Source organism: Bos indicus, chromosome 25, assembly GCF_029378745.1.
Source record: "Bos indicus isolate NIAB-ARS_2022 breed Sahiwal x Tharparkar chromosome 25, NIAB-ARS_B.indTharparkar_mat_pri_1.0, whole genome shotgun sequence".
NCBI classification, from domain to species: domain Eukaryota; kingdom Metazoa; phylum Chordata; class Mammalia; order Artiodactyla; family Bovidae; genus Bos; species Bos indicus.
This window is the reverse complement of record NC_091784.1, coordinates 29,101,684-29,129,104: the sequence shown is the minus strand read 5'-3', so window position 1 is coordinate 29,129,104 and position 27,421 is coordinate 29,101,684. Positions and strand designations below refer to the sequence as shown.

The 27,421-nt window shown below is 44.6% G+C and overlaps 1 long non-coding RNA gene across 1 annotated transcript; it reads left to right on the top strand.

Moving 5' to 3' along the window:
* Window positions 1–13,489: 13,489 nt before the first annotated feature.
* LOC139179740 (uncharacterized) lies at window positions 13,490–24,218 on the top strand. Its single transcript, XR_011564084.1, has 2 exons — window positions 13,490–13,698; window positions 21,873–24,218. It is a non-coding gene; the product is annotated as an uncharacterized lncRNA (long non-coding RNA).
* The last annotated feature ends 3,203 nt before the right edge of the window (window positions 24,219–27,421 follow it).

Sequence of the window (27,421 nt, the reverse complement as noted above, 5' to 3'; positions counted from 1 at the left end):
GTTCCAAATAGAAAAGTGGTATGTCAAGGCTGTATATTGTCACCCTGCTTATTTAACTACACAGAAGAACTGTACAAAAAAGATCTTCACGACCAAGATAATCACGATGCTGTGATCACTCATCTAGAGCCAGACATCCTGGAATGTGAAGTCAAGCGGGCCTTAGAAAGCATCACTACGAACAAAGCTAGTGGAGGTGATGGCATTCCAGTTGAGCTATTCCAAATCCTGAAAGATGATGCTGTGAAAGTGCTGCACTCAATATGTCAACAAATTTGGAAAACTCAGCAGTGGCCACAGGACTGGAAAAGGTCAGTTTTCATTCCAATCCCAAAGAAAGGCAATGCCAAAGAATGCTCAAACTACAGCACAATTGCACTCATCTCACGCGCTAGTAAAGTGATGCTCAAAATTCTCCAAGCCAGGCTTCAGCAATACATGAACCGTGAACTTCCTGATGTTCAAGCTGGTTTTAGAGAAGGCAGAGGAACCAGAGATCAAATTGCCAACATCCGCTGGATGATGGAAATAGCAAGAGAGTTCCAGAAAAGCATCTATTTCTGCTTTATTGACTATGCCAAAGCCTTTGACTGTGTGGATCACAATAAACTGTGGAAAATTCTGAAAGAGATGGGAATACCAGACCATTTGACCTGCTTCTTGAGAAATCTGTATGCCGGTCAGGAAGCAACAGTTAGAACTGGACATGGAACAACAGACTGGTTCCAAATAGGAAAAGGAGTACGTCAAGGCTGTATATTGTCACCCTGCTTATTTAACTTATATGCAGAGTACATTATGAGAAACGCTGGACTGGAAGAAACACAAGCTGGAATCAAGATTGCTGGGAGAAATATCAATAACCTCAGATATGCAGATGACATCACCCTTATGGCAGAAAGTGAAGAGGAACTCAAAAGCCTCTTGATGAAAGTGAAAGTGGAGAGTTAAAAAGTGGGCTTAAAGCTCATGGCATCCGGTCCCATCACTTCATGGGAAATAGATGGGGAAAGAGTGGAAACAGTGTCAGACTTTATTTTTCTGGGCTCCAAAATCACTGCAGATGGTGACTGCAGCCATGAAATTAAAAGACGCTTACTCCTTGGAAGGAAAGTTATGACCAACCTAGATAGCATATTCAAAAGCAGAGACATTACTGCCAACAAAGGTCTGTCTAGTCAAGGCTATGGTTTTTCCTGTGGTCATGTATGGATGTGAGAGTTGGACTGTGAAGAAGGCTGAGCGCCGAAGAATTGATGCTTTTGAACTGTGGTGTTGGAGAAGACTCTTGAGAGTCCCTTGGACTGCAAGGAGATCCAACCAGTCCATTCTGAAAGAGATCAGCCCTGGGATTTCTTTGGAAAGAATGATGCTAAAGCTGAAACTCCAGTACTTTGGCCACCTCATGCGAAGAGTTGACTCACTGGAAAAGACTCTGATGCTGGGAGGGATTGGGGGCAGGAGGAGAAGGGGATGACAGAGGATGAGATGGCTGGATGGCATCACTGACTCGATGGACGTGAGTCTGAGTGAACTCTGGGAGTTGGTGATGGATAAGGAGGCCTGGCGTGCTGCGATTCATGGGGTCGCAAAGAGTGGGACACGACTGAGTGACTGAACTGAACTGAACTGAGAGTACATCGTGAGAAATGCTGGGCTGGATGAAGCACAAGCTGGAATCAAGATTGCTGAGAAAAATATCAATAACCTCAGATATGCAGATGACACAACCCGTATGGCAGAAAGTGAAGAACTAAAGAGCCTCTTGACGAAAGTGAAAGAGGAGAGTGAAAAAGTTGGCTAAAAGCTCAACATTCAGAAAACTGAGATCATGGCATCTGGTCCCATCACTTCATGCAAAATAGATGGAGAAACAGTGGAAACAGTGGCAGACTTTATTTTTTTGCACTCCAAAATCACTGCCGATGGTGAGTGCGGCCATTGGAAGAAAAGTTATGACCAACATAGACAGCATATTGAAAAGTAGAGACATCACTTTGCCAACAAAGGTCCATCTAGTCAAGGCTATGGTTTCTCCAGTGGTCATGTATGGATGTGAGAGTTGGACTGTGAAGAAGGCTGAGCACCAAAGAATTGATGCTTTTGAACTGTGGTGTTGGAGAAGACTCTTGAGAGTTCCTTAGACTACAAGGAGATCCAACTAGTCCATCCTAAAGGATATGAGTCCTGAGTGTTCATTGGAAGGATTGATGTTGAAGCTGAAACTCCAATACTTTGGCCACTGGATGCAAAGAGCTGACTCATTGGAAAAGACCCTGATGCTGGGAAAGATCGAAGACGGGAGGCGAAGGGGACGACAGAGGATGAGATGGTTGGACGGCATCACCAACTCAATGGAGATGAGTTTGAGTAAGCTCTAGGAATTGGTGATGGACAGGGAGGCCTGGTGTGCTGCAGTTCATGGGGTCGCAAAGAGTCAGACATGACTGAGCGACTGAACTGAGCAAGGGGTTTGGACACAGATAATGGGGAGGACAGGCTCCCTTTGCTATGCAAGTGAAGGAGCAGAGGTTCTTCAGAGAGCATGGAAATGGCCTTGGGAGGAAGTAGAGAAGTGGGGACAAAGAGTTCTCAAGGGTGAAGGCAAAAATGGTGATGATACAAAGTCGTTTGTCTACCTGATCCTCCATCCTGTTTCCAGGACAGGGCTTGGCACTGGTCAAATGAATGGATGAGTGAGTGAATGGATAGATGATTAGCAAAAACTGCAACTGGGGCTTCCTAGGTGGCTCAGTGGTAAAGAATCTGCCCGCCAATACAGGAGACATGGGTTTGATCCCTGATCTGGGAAGATCCCCCATAAGCAGAACAACCAAGCCTGCGTGCCACAACTATTGAGCCTGTGCGCTAGAGCTCAGGAACTGCAACTACTGCAGCCCACATGCCCTGGAGCCTGTGCTCTGCAACAAGAGAAGCCACTGTGATGAGAAGCCCGCCCACCACAACTGGAGAGTAGCCCCCGCTCACATCAACTACAGCAAAAGCCTGAGCAGCAACAAGACCCAGCACAGCCAATAAATACATAAATAAAATCACTTAAAATAAAAAACACCTGCAGCTGCTAAATAGACATTTCTCTAAAAGGCATATGAAAGTGAAAGTCACTCAGTCGTATTTGACTCTTTGTGACCCCATGGAATTCTCCAGGCCAGAATACTGGAGTGGGTAGCCTATCCCTTCTCCAAGGGATCTTCCTGATTCAGGAATTGAACCGGGGTCTCCTGCATTGCAGGCGGATTCTTTACCAACTGAGCTATGAGGGTATCCCAAAAGATGGCATATGAATGGCCAATAAGCACATTAAAGATGCTCAACATTGGTAATTATTAGAGAAATGCAAATCAAAACTACAGTAAGGTACCACCTCATGCCGGTCAAAATGGAGAACTTGTGATACAGTACAGAGAACTCAGCTTGTTGCTCTTTGGTGACCTAGATGGGTGGGATGGGGGGTTGGGGAGGGAAGTCCAAAAGGGAGGGGATATACGTATACATATAGCTGATTCATTTCATTGTACAACAGACACTAACACAACCTCATAAAACAATTATGCTCCAATTAAAAAAAGAGTCTACAAATAAATGATGGAGAGGGTGTACAGAAAAGGGAACCCTCCTACCCTGTTGGTGGGAAGGTAAGTTGGTACAACCAGTACGTAAAACAGTATGGATGATCCTCAGAAAACTAAAACTAGAGTTGCCATATGGTTCAGTAAGCCCACTCCTGGGCATATATCCAGGCAAAACCACAGTTCAAAAAGATACATGCACCTCTATAATAGTGCTCACAGCAGCGCTATTCACAATAGCCAAGACAAGAAAACAAATGTCCATTGACAGATGAAAGGATAGACAAGATGTAATATATATTTATGGAATACTACACAACCATAAAAAAGAATGAAATAATGCCTTTTCCACAACATGGATGGACCTAGAGATGATCATACTAAGTCAGACAGAAAGAGAAAGACAAATACAGTATGATATCACTTACATGCGGAACCTAAAATGTGAACCTATCTACAAAACAGAAAGACTCACAGACACAGAAGACAGACTGGTGATCGCCAAGGGGGAGGGGGCTGGGCGAGGGGCAGAGTGGGAGGTTGGGTTAGCAGATGTAAGCTATTATATATACACTGGGTGAACGACAAGGTCCGACTGTACAGTACAGGGAACTCTATTCAATATCCTGTGATAAACCATAATAGAAAACACATGAAAAAGATGTACATACGTACATATAACAGAATCACTTTGCTATACAGTAGGGATTAGCTCAACACTGTAAATCAATTACAATTTTTTTTTTTAAAAAAAAGCTGCAGCTCTCAGTGAGGACGAAGGCAGCAGGGCAAAGCAGAGAGAGACGCAGGGGAGAGAGTAGGAGGGCACTCAGGGCCCTGCCTGGAAGCGCAGGGGACTCCAGGTGAGGGCTCCAGAGCCAGAGATCCTTGGTGGAGAACTGAAGGTTAAACTCTCACTCGACTTAAAGTGACCCCAGAGCCCTGGCTGATTTGAGACAAGAAAAAACACCTACCTGCAAACAGCATCAAAGAGCCAATGAACTGCGGGAGACACTTCACGATTCTCTTGAAGCTTGTGGGTTAGAGGGATTTGAGACAAAAAGAAAATGGTGACACAATTTAAAGAAAAAGGGGGAAAAAATGAGCATGTCTCTTCGCTTTCCCTACCCGTAGATCCAGGAAAACTGGCCAGGTCAGGCCCTTCAGCCACATCATCATTTTAAAATGAAAATCCAGCCCAGCCTATGAGCAGGCATTTTCCAAATGGCTACAGAACTCCTGCACCTTCCAAAAATACCTCTTCATGCACCTCCTGCCAGAGAAGGAGGGCCACATGCCCAGGCTGGAACTAACCCACCAGCCTTCCTGAGCCCAGGAGTTGCCCCTCCCGTGTTCTGCAGGCCCCAGATACAGGAAATGCCCACTGCTTCATGGGGAAACCTAGCCAGACAGCTACTGGTGCTGAGCCCAAGACTGGGAATAGAGCAGCTTCTGATTCCACTTGCAACAGAGATGATGTGACTTCCAGGAGTAGTTGCCAAACCTCTCTATGCATGTAAACCACCTGTGCAGCTTTGACACCGGGCCTCTGGTCAGCTTCATAAAGCAGAGGCTCTGGGGGAAGGATCCCCGTGACTCCCAAGGGAAAGAGGCGGGGGTAGTGACGGGGAGGTGGCACTTGGGGAACATCAGAAAGGCTGGTGGACGATATTCTGTTTCCTGAATTGAGGACTATCTGGTTTGTTCACTTTGTGAAAATTCATCAAACTACACACACATGTGCACTTCTCTGTACATTTATTACACTTCATTTTAAAAGGAAAAAAAAAAAAGCTCACAGATCAATCCTGCTCCCCTACCAGGTTTCAGACCTGAGCTGGAGGTTCAGGATGAAGGGTTTAGGTTACACAAAAGAGAGAAGCTAGGGGGGGACTTCCTTTGTGGTCCAGTGGTTAAGAAGCCACCTTCCAATGCAGGGGATGTGGGTTCAATCCCTGGTTGGGGAACTAAGATCCCTCATGCCTCAGGGTAACTAGAAACTCACACACTGCAACTACTGAGCCCTTGCACTCTAGAGTCCGTGCTCTGCAACAAGAGAAAAAAAAGAGAGAGAGAGAGGCTGGATGCTTTCGAGTGTTGGCTGGAGTAGGTACAGGATCTGCCTCCCTTCTTAAGCAAGTCTGTGACCCTCAGCAGAGAAAAGCTACACAGAGGGCAGTTAAGAGGGGCTTTCCAGGTGGTACTAGTGGTGAACAACCCGCCTGCCAAGGCCGGAAACATAAGAGAGGCAGGTTCAATCCCTGGGTCGGGAAGATCCCCTGGAGGAGGAAATGGCAACCCGCTCTAGTATTCTAGCCTGCAGAATTCCATGGACAGAGGAGCTGGTGGGCTACAGTCCATAGAATCACAAAGAGCTGGATACGACTGAAGCAACTTAACACACAGCACATTCTTTCCTGTGACTTTGGTTTTCCCTCCCTGGTTAAAGAGGCTGCGCAGGCTACCAGTTTCTTGCCACCCTCCCAGGTCGCTTACCTGCTACTCCTACAGGATCTGGGGGACTCCAGCACATGCAATTTAACAACGTCCAGCACCAGTCACTCTTCTAAGTGCTGAGCACAGAGCAGTGAACAAGTCAATCTCCAATGCCCTTTGGATTACATTTGTTAACAATAAAACAGCCAAGTTATAGACTTGGACACGACTGAAGTGACTTAGCATTCATGCATGCGTTGGATGGAGAAGGAAATGGCAACCCACTCCAGTATTCTTGCCTGGAGAATCCCAGGGATGGGGGAGCCTGGTGGGCTGCTGTCTATGGGGGTCACACAGAGTCGGACACGACTGAAGCGACTTGGCAGCAGCAGCACCAACCAAGTTATTTTTACCAGCAAAATGGATTAATCCAGGAGCAGCAAAAATCACACTTTGGGATGTGCAACCGTTGCAGGAGAATGGGAGACAGAGAATGGTCTCATTGCAGGTCTCAGGCAAGTCCCTGGGACCAGCCCCACATGAGGGTCTTTGGCTTTGCATAGGAGAGAATTCAAGAGTTAGCCATAATAAAATGAGAGCAGGTTTATTTAGAGAGATACACATTCCATCGGAGAAGGCAATGGCACCCCACTCCAGTACTCTTGCCTGGAAAATCCCATGGACGGAGGAGCCTGGAAGGCTGCAGTCCATGGGATCGCTGAGGGTCGCACACAACTGAGCGCCTTCACTTTCACTTTTCACTTTCATGCACTGGAGAAGGAAATGGCAACCCACTCCAGTGTTCTTGCCTGGTGAATCCCAGGGACGGGGGAGCCCCGTGGGCTGCCGTCTATGGGGTCGCACAGAGTCGGACACGACTGAAGCGACTTAGCAGTAGCAGTACACATTCCATAGACAGGAAGTGAAGTGTCTCAAAAGGCACAGTTTTTTAAGAATAAGACAATGATGTAGGCTGCCGGCTCTTCCTTTCATGAACGATTTCTCTGTAGTATGCAATCCTATTTAATAGCACTCTTCCCACAGTGGAACTTCTTTCAGAACTGGAGTCAATTCTCTCAAGCTCTCCCACTGCTTTCTCAACTAAATTTATATAATATCCTAAATTATTTATTGTCTGGTCAACAATCTTCATAGCACCTTTATCAAGAGCAGGTTCCCATCTCAAGAAACTATGTTTTTGGCTCATCCAGAAAAAGTACTTTTTTGTGCATTAAAGTTTTATATTGAGGTTGCAGCAACTCAGTCACATCTTCAGGCTCCACTTCTAATTCTAGTTCTCTTGCTCTTTCCACCACACCTGCGGCTACTTCCTCCACTGAAGTCTTGAACCCCTCAAACTTATCCATGAGGGTTGGAATCAATCAACAGTTTCCTCTAAACTGTTAATGTTGATATTTTAACCTCTTCCCTTGAACCACAAATATTCTTAATGGCATCTAGAATGTGAATTCTTTCCAGAGATTTTCAATTTCCCTTGCCCAGATCCATCAGAGGAATCACTATCTATGGCTGTTCTGGCTGTATTTCTTAAATCATAAGACTTGAAAGTCGAAATTACTCCTTGGCATGAAAACAATACATCAGTCTCATTGTCCATCTCCATCAGCACTCTTGGGTGACTTGGTGCAGTGTCAATAAGCAGTAATATTTAGAAGTGAATCCTTTTTTTCTGAGCAGTAGGTCTCAACAGTGGGCTTAAGATATTCAATATTGGTAAACATATGTGCTGTTATTCCAGGTTTTATGGTTTCATTTACTGAGCATAGGCAGAATAGATTTAGCATAATTCTCAAGGGCCCTAGGATTTTCAGAATGGTAAATGAGCATTGGCTTCAACTTCAAGTCACCAGCTGTGTTAACTCCTTAAAAGAGCAGATTTGAAGCCAGGCATTGACTTCTCCTCTCTAGCTATGAAAATCTCAGATAGTGTCTTCTTCCCTGAGAAGGCTGTTTTGTCTACATTGAAAAATCTCTTGTTCAGTGTACCAGCTTCATCAATTATCTCTGGTAGATCTGGATAACTTGCTGCTGCTTCTGCATCAGCCCTTACCCTTTACCTTGCACTTTTATGTTATGGAGCTGGCTTGTTTTTTAAGACTGCATGAGCCAACCTCATCAAAAGAGCCTCTTGATGAAAGTGAAAGAGGAGAGTGAAAAAGTTGGTTTAAAGCGCAACATTCAGAAAACAAAGATCATGGCACCTGGTCCCATCACTTCATGGCAAATAGATGGGGAAACAATGGAAACAGTGACAGACTTTATCTTTCTGGGCTCCAAAATCACTGCAGATGGGGACTGCAGCCATGAAATTAAGAGACACTTGCTGCTTGGAAGAAAAGTTATGACCAACTTAGACAGCATATTAAAAACCAGAGACATTACTTTGCCAACAAATGTCCATCTAGTAAAAAACTATGGTTTTTCCAGTAGTGGTGTATGCATGTTAGAGTTGGACTATAAAGAAAGCTGAGCGCCGAAGAATTGATGCTTTTGAACTGTGGTGTTGGAGAAGACTCTTAAGAGTCCCTTGAACTGCAAGGAGATCCAACCAGTCCGTCCTAAAGGAAATCAGTCCTGAATATTCACTGGAAGGACTAATGTTGAAGCTGAAACTCCAATACTTTGGCCACCTGATGAGAAGAACTGACTCATTGGAAAAGACCCTAATGCTGGGAGAGATTGAAGGTGGGAGAAGGGGAAGACAGAGGATGAGATGGTTGGATGGCATCACCGACTTGATGGACATGAGTTTGAGTAAACTCCGGGAGTTGGTGATAGACAAAGAAGCCTGGAGTGCTGTAGTCCATGGGGTCGCAAAGAGTCGGATACCACTGAGTAATTGAACTGAACTGAACTGATCCAACCTCTGCTAGCTTCAAATTTTTCTTCTGCAGCTTCCTCACCTCTCAGCCTTGACAGAACTGAAGAGAGTTAGGGTCTTGCTCTGTGTTAGACTTTGGCTTAAGGCAATGTTGTGGTTGATGTGATTTTCTAACCAGACTAGTGAAACTTCTTCCATATCAGCAGTAAGGCTGTTTTGCTTCCTCATCATTTATGTATTCACTGGAGTAGCAATTTTTTCTTAATTTATTTAACTGAAGGATAACTACAATATTGTGTTGGTTTCTGCCATACATCAACATGAATCAGCCATAGGTATATATATATGTCCCCTCCCTCTTGAACCTCCCTCCCAACTCCTACCTCATCCTACCACCCTAGGGTATCATTGAGCATCCGATTTGAGCTCCATGCATCATACAGCAAATTCCCACTGGCTATCTGTTTTACATACAGTAATGTATATGTTTCAATGCTTGGAGAAGCAATTTTTAAAAATACTAATTTATTTGGCTGTGCCGGATCTTAGTTGTAACACACAGGACCTTTAAGTTGCGGGATGCAAACTCTCAGTCGCAGCAAATGGCATCTAGTTCCCTGAACAGGAATCGAGTCTGGGCCCCTGCATTGGGAGTGTGACATCTTAGCCACTAGACTACCAGGAAAGTCCCTGGAGTAGCCACTCTAATTTACTTCAAGAATTTTCCCTTTACGCTAACAACTTGGCTGTTTGGCTCAGAAGGCTTAGCTTGTAGCCTATCTCGGCTTTCAAAATGACTTCCTAAGTTTAATCATTTCTAGCTTTTTTTTTTCATTTCTAGCTTTTGATGTAAAGTGAGGGACATGTCCGTCTTCCTTTCACTTGAACACTAAAAGACCATGGCAGCGTTATCAGTTGGCCTAATTTCATTATTGCTGTGTCTCAGGGAGTAGGGAGTCCTGAGGAGAGGGAGAGAGATGGGGGAATGGCTGGTTGGTGGAGTAGTTAGAACACACACATTTATTAAGTACACCATGATACATGGGTGTGGTTTCTGGTGCCCAAAATGATTACAACAGTCATATCAAAGATATCAAAGATCACAGATTGCCATAAAAAACATAATAATGAGAAAGTTTGAAATATTTTAAAAATGAGCAACATGTGGCACAGAGACACAGAGTGAGCAAATGCCATTGGAGAAATGGCACCAGTAGACTTGCTCTTGCAGGATGGCCATGCCGTGCCACCTAAGTTGCTTCAGTCGTGTCCAGCTGTTTGTGATCCTATGGACTGTAGCCCACCAGGCTTCTCTGTCCATGGGATTCTCCGAGCAAGAACACTGGAGTGGGTTGCTATGGCCACCAGCCTTCAATTTGTAAAAAGCACAGTATCTGTGAAGTACAATAAAGCAAAGCACAAAAAACAGGGTATGCCTGTAATCTGTCTTCAGTTTTATTCTCAGGCTGCAGCCACTGAACCTAAGAGGAGCAGAAGACAAGCGTTGTTTTGCCTACCTGACTTCACAAGGCACTCAAGGTGAAGAAGGCTTGCTCATGGGACTTCCCTGGTGGTCCAGTGGTTAAGAATTCACCTTCCAATGCATGGGGCAGGGGTTTGCACCCTGGTAGGGGAAATAAGATGTTCCATGTGGAGGGGCAACTGAGCCCACACGACAAAACTACTGAGCCCACGCACCTCAATTAGAGAGAAGCCCTCATGCCACAACTAAAAACCAGCATGGCCAAAAACTAATTAATTAAAAAAAAAGACTTGCTTACCACTCAACGTGCCCTTGTCTCCACCCGGCTCCTGTGCTCATGCATAGCCTTCTACATGTGTGGTACTCCTCCACCCAGCCAGTGAAAAATCAGTGCAGCTCCACCAGGACCATCCTCACATTGCTCTGAAATGCCAACTCCGCTCGGAAGGGTCTCACCTCTGTGACTCTTGTGACCTCTGCCCTACTTTACACCTTTCTTAAGGCCCTTCTCCTGTTCCACTTCATATTCTTGTTCGTTATCTATTTGTCTAGTTCTCCCCTATCAGATAGGAAGCTGCTTAGCTGGCAGATGAACTTTTCCCTGAAACACCCAACACTGTTTCTGGGCCCTTAAGAGGCCTTAGAATGTTTGTTGGGATGGATTAAATGGAATGATGGGATGTTATCTCCCTGGAGAATAAATAGTTCACTTTGTTCTACATCTCTGTGATTCACAGACAAAAAATTTTTTTTTCTCTTTTTTAATTGGAGAATAATTGCTTTACAGTGTTGTGGTCTCCACTGTACATCAACGTGAATCAGTCATAATTATATATATTCCCCTCCCTGAAATTCTTTAAACTAGAAAAAATTGGTGAGAACAGTACAATCAACTTCAGTATACATATCCTTACCAAGTGTCTGTTGAGTCATCATTTTGCTAACATATGTTACATTTGCTTTAATCTCTCTCTCTAGCTAGCTAACTATAATTGTCACTATTTTTAGTTATTGAACCATTTGAGAATAAATTAGACATTGTGTCTTGCATCCCTTTACACCTATATACTTCACTGGTACCACTGAAAAGCAAGAACGTTTTCTTCTTATACAATGATCCAATGAAAGAAATTCAACATTGATAGGATACTATTATCCCCATGCTTAGTCGCTTCAGTTGTGTCCGACTCTTTGCAACTCCATGGACTGTAGCCTGCCAGGCTCCTCGGTCCATGGGATTCTCCAGGCAAGAACACTGGGGTTGGTTGCCATTTCCTACTCCATAATTATCTCCATGTACAGTACCTATTCAAATTTCCCCAGTTGTCCTAATTATGATCTCTAAGCTATTTTTTTTTTTCATTCTCATTGTCTACTGAACAAAAATGTATAACCTAAAAGTTGAGAATTATGTTTTATTCCAAGGACTTTCTGAACACTCAAGCCCAGAAGGCAGCCTCTCAGATAGCTCCAAGGGACTGCTCTGAAGAGGGAAGCGCCAGGTTATATAGGAGTTTAGCAACAAAAACCAGGTAGTAATCAAAAGATTACTGTTGGCAGACCCTGTCTTGGTCTTGCCAGAAGCCCCCATGCAGTGTACTTAATAAATTATCTCACTTTCTAACTTCAAAAAAAGATTACTGTTAATTAAAGCAGACATCTCAATTAATCTAGTGCTTGTGTATATATGGGAACAAGCATGAGTCTGGGCTCACTGAATCCATCCTTTATCCGCACCTTAGCTGTCTAGGGCCAATATCCAGTTCTTTCCCATCCTGAATTCCCTCAGGGCTCGCCCTCAGGGGTAGCTGTAACGTGAAGGTTGCAGCCTCCTTTGTTACTGATATGGCAGGTGATGTTTTTCATTCACATCATCTATGCATTGCATTTAGTTATTGTATCATTTCATCTCATAATGTAGAACAGTTTCTCTCGCTTTCATTCTTGAGGCATACTAGTTATTTGTAAAATAGCCTTCGACTTGACTTTGTCTGCTGTCCCAGGTTATGCCTTTGGGGGACTGGAAGGCTCTGGGAATGAGGTTGTGCCTTTCTCGGAATATGGCAGCAGGAACCCACATGAGGTCAGTTTCTCCCCTCATCAGTCATGTTAATTTTTTGTGGGGGGCTGCAAGGCTTGCCTGTGCCCTGTGTCTCCACACTCAGTCGTGTTCAACTCTTTGCAACTGCATGGACTGCAGACTCGTCTGTCCATGGGATTTTCCAGGCAAGAATATTGGAGTGAGTTGCCATTTCCTCTAGGGGATCTTCTCAGGTCAGGGATTGAACCCACGTCTCCTGAATCTCCTGTACTGGCAGATGGATTATCTACCCCTGCGCCACCTGGGAAGCCCAGCTGCAAGGCATGTGGTCTCTTAATTCCCCAACCAGGAATTGAAGATGGGCCCTCAGCAGTAGAAGTGCAAAGTCTTAACCACTGGTCCACCTGGGAAGTCTGGGTCAGGTTAACTTTGATGATCTGGTTAAGGTGGTAACTGCCAGGTTCCTCCACTGAGCACTTACAGTTTTTCCTTTTGTGCTTGTAAGAAATCTGTGGAGATGACCTGGTATTTTAGAGACTGTGGAAATACTCTGTTCCCAGTCTGATGATGATTCCTGCCTGATGTGCCTGCCAGTCATTCAAGGAAAGTGGAGTTGGCCGGTGGCCTGGAGCTGGGGCTCTGGAGCTCACAGAGCCGGGATGCGCAGAGAAGGAAGCACAGCAGGGACAAGAAAGTGCAGAGAGCAGGGCAGGCAGTCTGAGGGCTACACTGGGAGCAGATGCAGCTCACTGCGGTATAGGTGGTGGGCATCTCAGGGCAGTCCCGAGGGTACAGGCCCTTCACCAGAATCAGGATCGGGAGAGGGACCAGTTTGCTAGAAGCAGAAAGACCATTCCATTTGTCCTTATTCCCTGGTGGCCCCTGGTGCTCGGTGCAGGAAATGCCTCAGAGGCATTGTTTCCAGAATATTTCCAGGGGCTCCCAGTGAATGTGAAGGGATACAGACCTCTGGGCCTGGCCTGGCCCTTGCAGCCAGGCTCCCCCACACCCCTCCCCCGCCCCTGCCTGTTTGCTCCACTCCTGACAAATATTTGCTCTGCTGGGTACACAGCCCTGGGCTGGCAGTCACGGTGGAATGCAGGCAGTGCATACCCACAGGACACACACAGCCCCAGACCAAGTGGCCCTGAGCTCCTGTGTGCTGGACAGTTCCTTTCCTGTGGCTGCTGTAACAAATGACCACAAATGCGGCAGCTTGACACAACAGGAATTTATTCTCTTCCAGTTCCGGAGGTCAGAAGTCTGAAATGGAGGGGTCCGCAGGGCTGGGCTGTTCCTGCAGACGGTAGGAGAGAATCTCTCGTTGCCTCTTCCAGCTTCTGGCAGGCCTTCGCTTCCTGGCTGCAAACTCCAGTTTCTGCCACTGCGGTCACTCTGCCTCCTCTTCCTCTCTCTTCTAAGGAAACTTTTCTTGGTTTTGGCCGGGATCCTAGGGACCCCCAGATAATCCAGGATGATCTCCTAGTGAGACCCTTAACTTATTTACATCTGCAAAGATCCTTTTTCCACACAAGCTCCCACTCACGGGTTCTGGGAGTTAGTGCACATCTTTGGGGGGCCACCAGTCACCTCGCTATGAAAGGAATTCATGTCTGCTCTTCCACTCTGCACAAATATTAGTTTTCCATATGTTTCTCCAACAAATTCTGTACTTTGCTGATGGTCAGGCGTCATTAAAGTAGTCCCCAATGGCTGTTTCGGGCTTACCCAAATACTTTTGTCCTCCCCCCACCACATCCAAACACACACACACAAAATAACATATCTGCACACAGATGGTTACACACTGTCCCCAGGTCCTTGTACAGAAATGTGCGTGTGTGCCGCAGTCCTTCACTTGACACGTATTTGTTGAGTGCTCACCATGTGCTAGGCCCTGTGGAGGCACTGGAAACGCTGCAGTGAACGAGGCAGCAAGCCCACGCCTTGTTTACATTCTGCTGAAATATTTACACGCACACACGATGATGTATGTAGATGCAGAGCCCGCAAGGTTTTTCCATGCCTGGGGCTCCCAGAAGGACTGAAGTCAGCAATTCCAGGCCACAGGCAGCAAGGGGATGTGAAGGCCTTTAATGCAAATAAACCAAGTCACCAGGAAAGTCATTTTTAAAACAACAAATCCTTGATTAAGTGAAACCCTTGTGGGCAAGGGTGAACTCCCCACCCGTTTCTGAAAGCGCAAAGCACTGTTATGGAAGCGCTCGGAGTTCTTGGGTGAGAGAGGAGTCTGAGCAAAGGGACCAGCTGGGGCCTTGAACAGCCAGCACATGCTGGATTTGAGGTCAGCCCCAAGGACAAGGCGTGCTGGGCCGCCTGGCGGGGAGAGAGCGTGACCACAAGAGACAGCCAGGGCTCAGCCGTCAGCTATGATCTGCAGGGTAAGGTGAGACGAATGACTATATCCTGGCAGTGTCTATCCAAACCGGCACGCACGCTAGCGCAGTGGATGCGTGATGTGGCAAGTTGGCTAGGCGGTCTACAGACTCCCAAGTTCCCTTTCCAGCGGGACTCCGGTTAGGGCGGGCTACCAGCGAGACTCTCTCATGAGAGTCAGAGGACAGAAGGAAGACAGGAGCCACGGTGTAGCTCACACACAGTTCTTACCTGTAATTCACTCAACTCTCTTTTCCCCCGGATCTTCCTTCCTGAGTGCCTGTGCACAAGCTTGTACCCGGGGGGCTCTAGGACTGCTTGTGACCTTCCCTTCCTTTATTGAGTGAAAACTGTGGGTAGTATTCTGCAGGGTTTTCTTTATTTCTGACATTTTTTAAAAGTCACATCTTCAGTGAATAAGAAGAGGGTCATTTCATACCCCAGAGCTTCCAGAACTGGCTGCTATCTTGACCCTTCTTGGCCCTTTATATTTTCATATAAATTTAGAATTAGCTTGTCAAGTTCTATTAAAAAAAACATGTTGAGAGACAGACTTACAGACACAGAAAACAAACCAAAGGGTTTGTTACCAAAGGGGAAATGGAGAGGGAGCGGGATAAATTCGGACTTTGGGATTAACAGATACATACTATTATATATAAAATAGATAACCAAGGGGGACCTACTATATAGCACAGGGAGCTATATTCAATATCTTATAATAACCTATTTTTGAAAAGAATTGGAAAGATATATATATGGGCTTCCCAGGGGACGGTAAAGTGGTAAAGAACCTGCCCTGCCAAAACAGGAGACTTAAGAGATGCTAGTATGATCCCTGGGTCAGGAAGATCCTCTGGAGGAAGGCATGGAAACCCACTCCAGTATTCTTGCCTGGAGAATCCCCATGGACAGAGGAGCCTGGCAGGCCACAGTCCATGGGGTCGTAAAAATCAGACATGACTGAGCGACCATGTGCATGCGTACACACACATACAAACACACATTTATAACAATCACTTTGCTATACACCTGAAACCAACACAACATTGTAAATCAAATACATTTCAATAAAAAGTTGTTTGTTTTGGGAAAAAAGAGAAATCAAAAACGGAAGAATATAATCATTAATAATTATAAATAAATAACCTTTACAAAATAAATAAAAATCAAAATATAAAAACAAAACAAATACCAAAAAAAAAAAGTTGAGATTTTGATAAGGATATATATAACCTAGAAATCAATCTGGGGAGGATAAATCCATGAGTTTTTCAATCCATGAACATGCTGTATTTCTCCAGACTCATACATAGATTTAATGAATACAAAAGAATACATCAAAATGGCGGGATAGCTGGCTCAGTGGATACCCCCACGGGAATGAATGGCTGGCACTATCCACTCTTGCTTCCTGCTTCCAGGCTGCCAGGTTTTCATGTGACCTTGTCCTCTGCCCACAGCTAATTGACTCAAGGGAGGGGAAGGCACCTGCCCCAAGCTGATCCAGTGAGTGCTTTCTCCCAGAATTTTTGGACCAAAGACTGAAAGAAAGTTGAAACAGACTGTTTTTGGTGTCTGAGGCTGTGAAAACATAAAACTTAGGTGCTGTCTACAATCATGTTTCAGATCACGTGAACTGGAGGATTGATTAGAGGCAGCTGCATTGCTGAGAAAAAAGAGTGACGCTCAGAGAGGCACAGAAACAAGACAGAGAGGCTGGTGGTGTTTGAATCTGTGATTTCATATAGTTTCTGAGTCCCAGTTGCAGTCTTGTTCTTGGGTTCCAATAGACCCATGTTCCGAGAGAGCCATTGATTCCAAGGGTCCATTGTTCCTTAAATCCATCTTCAGGTGTAAGCTATTTTGAGTTTCTACTGCTCACAACCAAGGTACCTACCTACTGCAGTTGAGTAGACTGAAAATGGGTGATCTCAAATAGATTCCAGATGAGCAAGCCTCAGCACCTGGACTTAACAGGCTCACATTTTGGACTGTAGTCTGGTGCCCCTTTCGAGCACAGGCCAGCATTCTTTATTCCCTTCTTCCGCAAGAATTTTGCTGCCTCTCTTGGGATAATTAATCAGAGGCGAATGCTCTCATCCTCTTTTTTTATGCAGGATTTATCTATTCTAAATACTTGTCTTATTTTTATATGTGGATGCCAAACTTTGGTTAGAATTAATTATCATATTTATTCACTAAGATCACCAGGATGATCACTCTTGGGCTGTTTTGGCCCGACTGGCAAGTGTTGCATAAGTCAAGATGTCAAGAGGAGCCCCCCCCCAAATAAGAAGCAAGCACCAGATGGAACTTTAAAAGAAATACTAAATACCTTCACCACTTCTGCCTTTCTAGGTAAAGACTCTATTCACCACAAGGCAGGGGTTGTTATAATGACAGGAGAATAAGGTTCTGAGTTTTCAGGAGATTGAAGGGAAGAATTTTGAAGATACTGTGCTACAGGGAGAGAGTATGTCATATATATATATATATATGTGTGTGTGTGTGTGTGTGTGTGTGTGTGTGTGTGTGTGTGTCTATATAGACAGTCCACAATTTTGCTAATTTCAAGTCTTAGTCTACACTTTTGTATGTTTCATATACTATATTCTGAAAGACTGAATGCAACTTTCAAAGACTGAATTTGCACTTGTATCTCTCAGCTGACTCTGGATGATTTCAGGCTAAGTCCTGGGGTTGCTATATAGCTGCCAAGAGTTCCATTTCAGCATCACCAGTTGTCTTCAGTCTCAGAATAGCAACTGATGTCATTATTTAAATATTTAATTGAATAGAAAATACAATACAAATGACATTGTCGATCAGTGATAAGAAACAAAGATCTCATGAACTTGAGACAAAAGTGGGGATGATTAGCTAGCTAAAATTAGTGACTCTTTAGCTTCAAGTCAGGGGGTTATCACATTGAAACTAGTCAATTGCATGTTTATTAGTGAAGGAAAATAACAAACTTTTGTAGGACGATTTTTCCAGTTGACTAGGAAAAGTGTATTCTTTTGGACAGGGCCTGAAGTGTGGTATGGTCCACTTCTACGGCTCTGAGAAGCATAACAAAGATAGTTGAGGGACTTCCCTGGTGGCCCAGTGGTTAAGACTCTGTGTTTCCAATGCAGGCAGCACGGGTTCAATTCCTGGTGGGGAACTAGGATCCTACATCCTGCAGCATGTAGGAAAATGCAACATGTAGGAAGTGCAACATGGCCAAAAAATTCAAAAAATAAAATGAGCCTTTAAAAAGAAAAAAGATAGTCAAGTTTTCTTATGTTCTAAAAGGCAGCCTATTCTTGGCCTTTTCAATGTAACTTTGACAGCTCCAAGAAGGTTCTGGCCACTACACTTTAATAAGTTTTTAAAAACTGTATCATGTTTCAAACTTTCTAAATCAAGGTTATATTACTTTTGCTAAAAACAAGACAAGACAACAGATCCAAAATGAAGTCACTTAGGCTAAGCCCCATGTCACCTAATTGAGACTTAATTCTAGTTTTGGCCTCTCCTGGAAATGGAGTCTTAAATCAGTCAACGAGGAATTACCTGGTCAGCAGTAGTGAAGACTCTTACTCTCCTCTAAAGAAAGATGACCTCGCCACAACCAATCCACTCTTTGCTAGTTTAACTTCCCTACCCTGTTCCTTCTGCTGGGAAGTCTTCTATTTTATACAGCTCCTGGGAGCTCCTTTCTATCTACCAGGTGGGATGCTGCCCAATTCATGAATCATTAAATAAAGCCAATAAGATCTTTAACATTTCCTCAGTTGAATTTTTTTTACCACTCTGTAATATAAAAATCTCTCTATCGATCTATATCTAGATGATGATAAGAGATATATACATAGATAGGTGATAGATAGGGAGATATTCAATCAGTCAGTCTTAAAGTAAATCAACCCTGAATATTCATTGGAAGGACTGAAGCTCCAATACCTTGGCCTCCTGATGCTAAGAGCTGACTCATTGGAAAAGACCCTGATGCTGGGAAAGACTGAAGGCCAAAGGAGAAGGGGGCAGCAGAGGATGAGATGGTTAGATAGCATCACCGACTCCATGGACACGAATTTGAGCAAACTCTGCAAGATAGTGAAGAACCAGGGAGCCTGGAGTGCTGCAGTCCATGGTGGTGCAAAGAGCTGGACGCAACTTAGTGACCAAACAACACGAAGGGAGATATTCTCTGAGACTAATCGAACCCTTTAGTCAATGATGTCTCGGCCTGATTCTCTAGGAGAAAAAGGATCCAGGACTGAAGACGGGGACTCTATTCTGAACCGATGAGTTAAAATAGCTTAGGAATGTGCTGTCTGTTGGGAAATAGCCACACAAGGACACATTTTACTCATTAATGCTGATGCAGGCCAGACTGCTTTCCAAGAAAGCCTGCCCTGTCACTTTTTCCAGCCATTCTTGTCTGAGGACACAGAAGAAATTGAGAAAGCCTGGGTATTCTTGGAAGGGACGCTGTGCCTCAGTTTGGTGGCCAGAGTTTCCTCAGGGGTATGTGCAATGCAGGGTGTGATGACAGAACAAGCAGCTCCCTGGGTCCTCTGGGAAGGAGAAGGGGATTCAGCCACTGGCCACTTCCAGAGACCACACTCCCCAGGTCTGGAGGCCTGAGAAGAATCCACTCCAGAATCCAAGCATGATCCTATTTCCCCTCTGCTTCTGAAACGTGGCCAGGGCTCACTTGGCAGCCAATTATTCTATCTCAAGAGATTTTTTTTTGGCCATGCCGCACTGCACGTAGGATCTTAGTTCCTGGACCAGGGATCAAACCCACGCCCCTGCACTGGAAGCACAAGTCTTAACCATTAGACCACTAAGGAAGTCCCTATCTCAAAAGATTGCAGACAACTTGAATAACTGATTTGGAAGGAAGGAACTCAGCACCCAGTAAAGGTAGCCCAGGGGATCTTAACTGACAGCACGTCACCTGGAGAGGCGTTTCAAAATTCCTAGACCCTGGATGGCCGATCTGAACCCACAGAATCAGAAAATCTGGGGCTTGGGCCCATGCAGTTTGAGAAAGGTTGTGGAGATTCTAACACAAGCCACAAGTGAAGGACTACTGCAAGAGAACATGGTGCCAGGAAGGCCAGCCCATGGCCTTGGTACCTTTGTCTTTTTCAGGACTTCCCTGGTGGTCCAGTAGTTAGGACTCTGTGCTTCCACTGCAGTGGGTATGGGTTCAATCCCTCGTGGGGGAAGAAAGATCCCACATACCGCAGTGTACTAAACCGGGCTTCTCATTTTAATGAGTACACAAATCACACATCTTGTTCAAGTGTAGAGTCTGATTCAGCATGTCTAGGGTGGAACCTGTTAATTCACATTTCTAGCAAGTTCTCAGATGATGCTTATGCTAACGGTCCATGGTCCACACTTTGAGTGGCAAGGGGGCGGGGCCAGTGGTTCTTAACCTGGAGCGATTTTGCCATCAACACCCCCAGGGGACGTGTGGAAGTGAAAAATGTCCGGAGATGTTTTGGCTTGCCAACTGGGGAAGGGGAGGGTGTTAACCACCAAGCCAGTGCCAAGGATGCTGCTAAACATCATGCAGAGGGTAAGACAGAATCCACAGTGAAGAATCATCCAACCAAACTGTTTGTGATTCTGAGGTTGAAAAACCCTGGATTAGACCAAATGCAGAATTTATCAGGTCTCTGAAAAATAATCAGTCTTAACTCCTTGCCCCATCAAAGGTAGAAAAATGTTGGCAATTGGATTTAAGGAGGAAATTTTTTACAGAGAATTTTCTGGGAGAGGTGTGTTTGCTCCACACCTAGTGATTGAGAAAAAGGATGCCTCAGAGAACTCATTCAAGTACCCAAAGCTTCAAAGAAGGGACTTTAAACATCCAACAAATCCAAAACCTACGCACAGCAGAAATGTTCAAGTAAGAACTTGCCCATTTCCGTTTTCTCTCTTCCCAATGTTGGGAAGCACTCAGAAGTTAGCCACTTGGAGCTGCTCCCCCATTCCGGGCTTCCCACCTGGGTCTTTGACAGACATTTGGGTTGTTTCCACCTCTTGGCTGTTGTGGCTAGTGCTACTGTGACCATTTGTGTGCAAGTTTTTGTGTAGACATATGTTTTCGTTTCTCTTGGGGATGAACTTGGGTGTGGAACTGCTGGGTCATATGGTGACTCAGTGCTTAGTCATGTCAGGACCTGCCAGGCTGTTTTTGCTGTGGCTGCACCATTTCACACCGCCACCCACACCCTGAGGTTCCCACTTTCTCCACATCCTCAACGCTCACGGATATGAAGTGGTATCTACCTCACTATGCTTTCGATTTACAAATCTTTGATGGTTAGTGATGGTGAACATCTTTCCATGTGCCCTTTGACCATTTGTATTTCTTTCTTGGAGAAGTCTGTTCAGATCCTTTGTCTATTTTTTAATTGGATGACCATTTGTATTTCTTCCTTGGAGAAGTCTGTTCAGATCCTTTGCCTATTTTTTAATTGGATCGTTTGCTTTTACTAGGATTCCATGGCAAGAGTTCTTTACGTGTTCTGCAGACAAGTCACTTATCAGACATTCTGTGGGTTAGCCTTTCACTTTCTTGAGAGGGAGCAAAAACAGCCCATAGAGGAATCTTAGATTTGGCAAAAATACCCAGGCCTTAGTATCCCTGTCATACATGTCATGGTCTGGGGCTGCCCAGTCCGACACTGGACCCAGTGTGAAGGCTGAGGCAAATCATGAGATGCAAAGAGCTGAAGGCTGCCAGCTACCTGTACCCCTGGCAGCTAAAAGACGCACTTCTTTTTTTAATATTTATTTGACTGTACCAGTTCTTAGCTACAACACACAGGATCTTCGATTTCTGTTGCAACATGTGGAATCCTTAGTGTGGCACCTGGGGTCTAATTCCCTGGTCAGGGATCCAACCGGGGCCCCCTGCATTGGAAGCACATCTTAGCCACTGGACCACCAGGGAAGTCTCTAAGGGCACGTTCCTTCTTGAGGGAGATCCAACTGTCACATCACAGCTCTGTGTCTTTTGTTTCCAAAAGGATAATCCCATAAAATATATTTCCTTTTTCTTTTTTTCAGAAGCAAGATGAGGAGAGGCAGTGTTTCATCTTCAGCCTGGGTCGTGCAAGCCAAGGGTGTCTGTAATGTCCCTTGGTGGTGTTTCCAGGATGAAACAGCACACCCAAGAGAGTACCTTCAAGTGGAGGCCAGATGCAAGACAGACCTGCAGTCCCAAACATACCAAAGGCTCTTGAGCACAGGTGCCTCAGAACAGAACATTTAAGAAAACTGCAGGCCTGGACTGTGGGTGAAGACAGCAGAGAACAGAACTAATCCCCCCTAAACAAGACACTGTTTCCTGCCTTCTTTCCCACTGCTTCTTCTAGTAGCTTCTTATCCCATTGTTGCCAAACTTGATATGTGCATGCTAAGTAGCTTCATTTATGTCCAACTATTTGTGACCCCATGGACTGTAGTCCACCAGGCTCCTCTGTCCATGGGACTCTCCAGGCAAGAATACTGGAGTTGGTTACCACGCCCTTCTCCAGGGTATCCTCCTGACCCAGGGATCGAATCCATGTCTCTTATGTCTCCTGCAGGTTGACAGGTGGCTTCTTTACGACTAGCACTCTCTGGGAAGCCTGCCCAGCTCCATATCAACACACTATTCTGTAAATTCATGGTGGACGCTGGGATCCCCACAAGGAAATGAAGATCCCCATTCAGGAACGAAGCACATGTTACCTCAGAGTGACCCTCACTGAGGGTGAGGTAAGTGACCCTCACTTACCCTCACTGAGGGTAAGCCTCAGCCACACTGAGGATAAGCCTCAGCCACAGTCAAGAAGAGCCTCACTGAGGACAGCCACCCCGAGCAAGGTCACATCCTCACATCAGGCAGCCCACGTCTAAGGACTGATTGTCATAGGAGGATAAAGGGCAAGCCCTCTCACTCCCCCTCCCACTTCAAACCAGCTCTGGAGTTTGGTCCCAGCTGCAGCCAGAGGCAGCTCAAGGCTTCCACGGAAACATCAGCAGATCCTGCTACCCTTTCTCATTCCATCCTGCTCCACATCAAAGGACTCTCCCATCAGCATAATTCTCCAGTCTCAGAACTGGGATTGGAATAATCCATCCGAAGCTCTGGGTGAAGCCAAAACTGCAACACAGAAGCTTAGAGCAGAAGTCAGTTCAAGGGGATACCGAACACAAGAACTGGCCTGGATGCTGCTTGTGGAGCTCTGCAGATCCAAGAGCCCAGGAGGGGGTGAGGAGGAAGAGAGAGAGACGCCACTCAGAGTGTATTGCGCTGCTCAGATTGCTCTTCTGGAAAATTTAGCCCTACGAAAGCCACCAGCTTTGCAGCTGTAAATCAATTTCAGTTATTCCTCTCTTCCCTGCCTCAATTCCTCTCTCCTCCTCTCTCTCTTCTTCCCTCCCTCCCTTCTCACCTTTCTTATCTTTCTTCCCATTCTTCTAACTTAATTTTTTCCAATGATTAAAAAAGAAAACCTATTTATTATAAGCATTTTAGAATGCAAAGTATTAATACGGAAAGAAAACTATCACTCAGAGATAATCACTAGTAAGTAACATTCTTTAAAAAATTTTTTTTCACAGAGACCGTTTTTAAAACCTTTATTGAATTTGTCACAATGTTGCTTCTGTTCTATGATTTGTTTTTTTGGCCTCGAGGCATGTGGGATCTTAGCTCCGCGACCAGGGATTGAACCTATATCCCCTGCATTGGAAGACAAAGCCTTAACCACTAGGCTGTCGGGAAATTCCCATCACTAGTGACATTCTGATAGTTCCTTTTGGCCTTACTAATGTACAATTTTTAAAAATCATAGATGAGAACATACTTGAGGTAGACTCTTGCAGTGAAGACCTTCCATTGGTGCATGCTTCCTTCTATCCAAGCCCTTGACTGATGCCCTCCCAGGCTGACTTTGAGCTTGGTCATCCTGACTAGCTTTGGCTAACATTGATGTAAAGGCCTGGATCTAAGTCCTTTCCCCCAGTACACACACACACACACACACACGTATGTAAATATGACAAGTATACCCCAAATATTTATCTATTCTCATTCTGATATCACACATTATCACAGTTTCACAGTGTATTTTCTACATCAGAGAGAATGTCTCTAGTATTACTCTTATTTTTTATAGATTTCTCAGCACTTACAATGTTGATTCTTTCAAGTAACCGTGTGTTGGACACTTGCCATGTTTTGGAGCTGCTTCTTTAGAGCATCTTTGCTTTACAAACTCTGCTTTTTCCTCATCTCCCAAGAGAGAAGCCAGGAAATGTGATTTCCCTGCCTCCCTTGCAGCTAAGGAATAGATATGTGACCAAGGCTCCAGCAATCCCACCCAATCGAATGAAATTTTAGAAATAAAACAACATGAGAAAGTGTGCTCTGTGTAGAATCTGTTTGTTTGAGAGGGTGACTACTGACATCTAGCTTTGACAGCCAATAGCAGCTGTGAGGCTGAGTTTCAGGCATCAGTGTGGCACTGGTGCTGGTGGCAGTACTAGTCACAACTGGTATGCATGCCTGGCATCAATGCTGATGGGCTCAGCGCCCAGCAGTGGGAAGGCTGCTTCCCTCATGAGGTCAGTTCTGCAACATGTCTGGGCACTGTTCCTGGGAGCTCAGTGCCAAGGGGTTCTGAGAGTTCCCCAATGCTGATTCATAAATACCCTTTCCATGCAGACAAGCTAGAGGGTGTTTTGATATTTGTAACTGAGAATCTTGACTGACACGCTTGGTAGAACTAAATTAGGGGGGAAAGGCACTATATCCGGAATGAACTGCAGGTGTTTTCTGAAGTCTAGACTAACCCTTGACATTTAACATGCGACCCATGTGGACTAGCAGCACCTGGAAATTTCTTAGAAATGCTAACTCTTACCTGTACTTCAGTTTAACTGAATCCAAACTTGCTTTATAACAAGATCTCCAGGGAAACTGTAAACACAGAATGAGAAGCACTGGTCTAGCAATTCCCAACACTGGTTACACTTTAATAAAATCACTTATTTTTTATATAAGGAGGAGGGCTTCCATGGTGGTTCACTCGTAAAGAATACCCCTGCCAGTGCAGGAGACAGGGGTTCGATCCCTGATCTAAGAGGAGCCCACATACTTCAGAACAACTAAGCCTGTGCACCACCAGTATTGAGCCTGTGCTGTAGAGCCCAGGAACTGCAACTCATGAAGCTCGCGTGCGCAAAAGCCTGTGTTCTCAACAAGAGAAGCCACCACAATGAGAAGCCTGCATATCACAGCTAGAGAGTAATCCCTGCTCACTGCAATTAGAGAAAAGCCCACCTAGCAACAAAGACCCAGTACAGCCAAAAACAAGTAAATAAATAAAATTATAAAATTGCTCAGGGACTGTTTTAAACACTGATGTCCGTTTACATTCTACATGATCACAATTGATTCAGAAAAGAATCATCAGTGGATCCAAAACCACAGGGCAAAAGCTTGTTGGTTTTTCTGCACAGATCAAAGAATTTCCCCACAGATTACTTATTAATTATAAAGTGGGGGAAATGACCTTTACAGCAGAGAAACCTGGCAGACACTATGTCAACAAGTGATAAAACATCCCAAATAGTCAAAATGACAGCATGAGCCTAATAAGAACATGACATCACCTATCCACAATTTCTGCCAAAAATGATTAACCTGAATCCCATACTGCAGTTGCAAAAACCAGACAAATCCAAATGGACAATCTGCAGAACAGCTGTCCAGGCTCCTCACAAAAAGTTTCATGAGAGTCTAAAAAGACGGGGAACTACTCTAAATTAAAGGCAACTGAAGAGAAATGATAAGTAAATGCACTGTATAATCTTTAATTACAAACTGAATTGGGGGGGCAGACTAAGAAGGACATTTTCAGGACAATTTTGGGGAAATGTGGATATTAGTAGAATTAGATCAATGTTAAATACTCTAGGTGTGATCATTATAATGTGATTTGTGTAATTAATTCTTAAAAACTCAGCTCCCAGACCCACTACATTTCACTACCCATCACCTCTCGCAAGGAGGGTCAAGAGCAACATGCCAGAGCCACACCCAGGAAAAGTGTAGTTCCAGCTTACAGCTTAACTGGCTGAGCTCAAGGCAGATTTTAAGGCTCAGACCACAAACTGGCTGCCTGCGAGCCAAATGTAGCCTGAGGATTCATTTGTTTGGCTTGTGTGGCATAATTAAGTTCTGAATTAGGTACTAATGTCTTAAAAGAAGAGGTTTCACATAAAAACATGTATGTCTGACTTAAAAAAAACCTAGCCTATCTGGCTAGGGGGTCTCCAACTGACCATCTTTTATAAAAAAAAAAAATGGTGTATCTCAAAACCTTTATTGAGGTATGGTATACATACCCAGGTGGTGCTAGTGGTAAAGAACCCATCTGCCAATGCAGGAGACATAAGATCCCTGGGTTGGGAAGATCCCCTGAAGGAGGGCACGACAACCCACTCCAGTATTCTTGCCTGGAGAATCCCAAGAACAGAGGAGCCTGGCAGGCTATAGTCCATAGGGTTACAAAGAGTCGGACACAACCGAAGTGACTTAGCACATACATACAATAAACTGCATATATTTTAAGTGTATATAGTTCAGTGTGACTTGATGAATGTACGCTTAGTCACTCAGTTGTGTCCGACTCATATGACAAATGTATATACCTGTAGAACCTCCACTACCATGAAGATAGAGAACATTCCTATCATTCCCCAAACTTCCTTGTGCCCGCCTCCCACTACTGGCCCAGGGAACCACTGATCTACTTTCTCAGTATAGTTTTGTCTTTTCCAGAATGTTATATGAATAGAATCACAAAACATGTACACTTTTGTGCTTAACTTCTGCTCAACATGTTTTTATCCATAATGTTGTGTGTACTGGTAGTCCATTTTATGGCTGTACAATATTCGATTGTATGGACATATTACAATTTGTTTATCCAAATTCCTGTTGATAGACTTGGCTTATTTTTATTTTTGTCTATTTATGCATAAAGCTGTTATGAATTTATAATAAAGCCTTTTTGTTAAAAAAAAAAAGCAACAACAAACTCCTCTAAATTGAAACTGGGACAGGCCTGTAGGGTGAGCTATCATGACCACGATGCATCATCAGTTACACCAGACAGGAAGAGACCTCACCTAAATCTCTGACAGGAAGGTGCCTCTACATTACTATCCATCAGGGGGAGGAAAACATCTTTCCACTCCATGATGGCCCAGCTAATCAGACTGTAGAAGCCCAACCAATGAGAAGCCACCATACTTTGGATTCCCAGCTTCTTCCAATGGACTCTTTGGTTCACAGCGCCTCTCAACTCCCTCCTTTTCCCCATAAAAGCAAGTTCCTTTTCCTTGTGCTATGGATTTGCCTATGGTGTGTTGTCATTCACTTTTACCAAATTGGAATTCCTCTGCTATCAGTAAATAAACTCACTTTTGCTGCTAAAGTAGCTGGCTATTATATTACTAAAGCTGACATACTTGGTGTCAGAAGTGGGATCCAAAGGAGGTGGATGCCAGAGATGATGGCTCCCAGAACTGAATGAGGTACCTGCAAAGTCCATTATGCT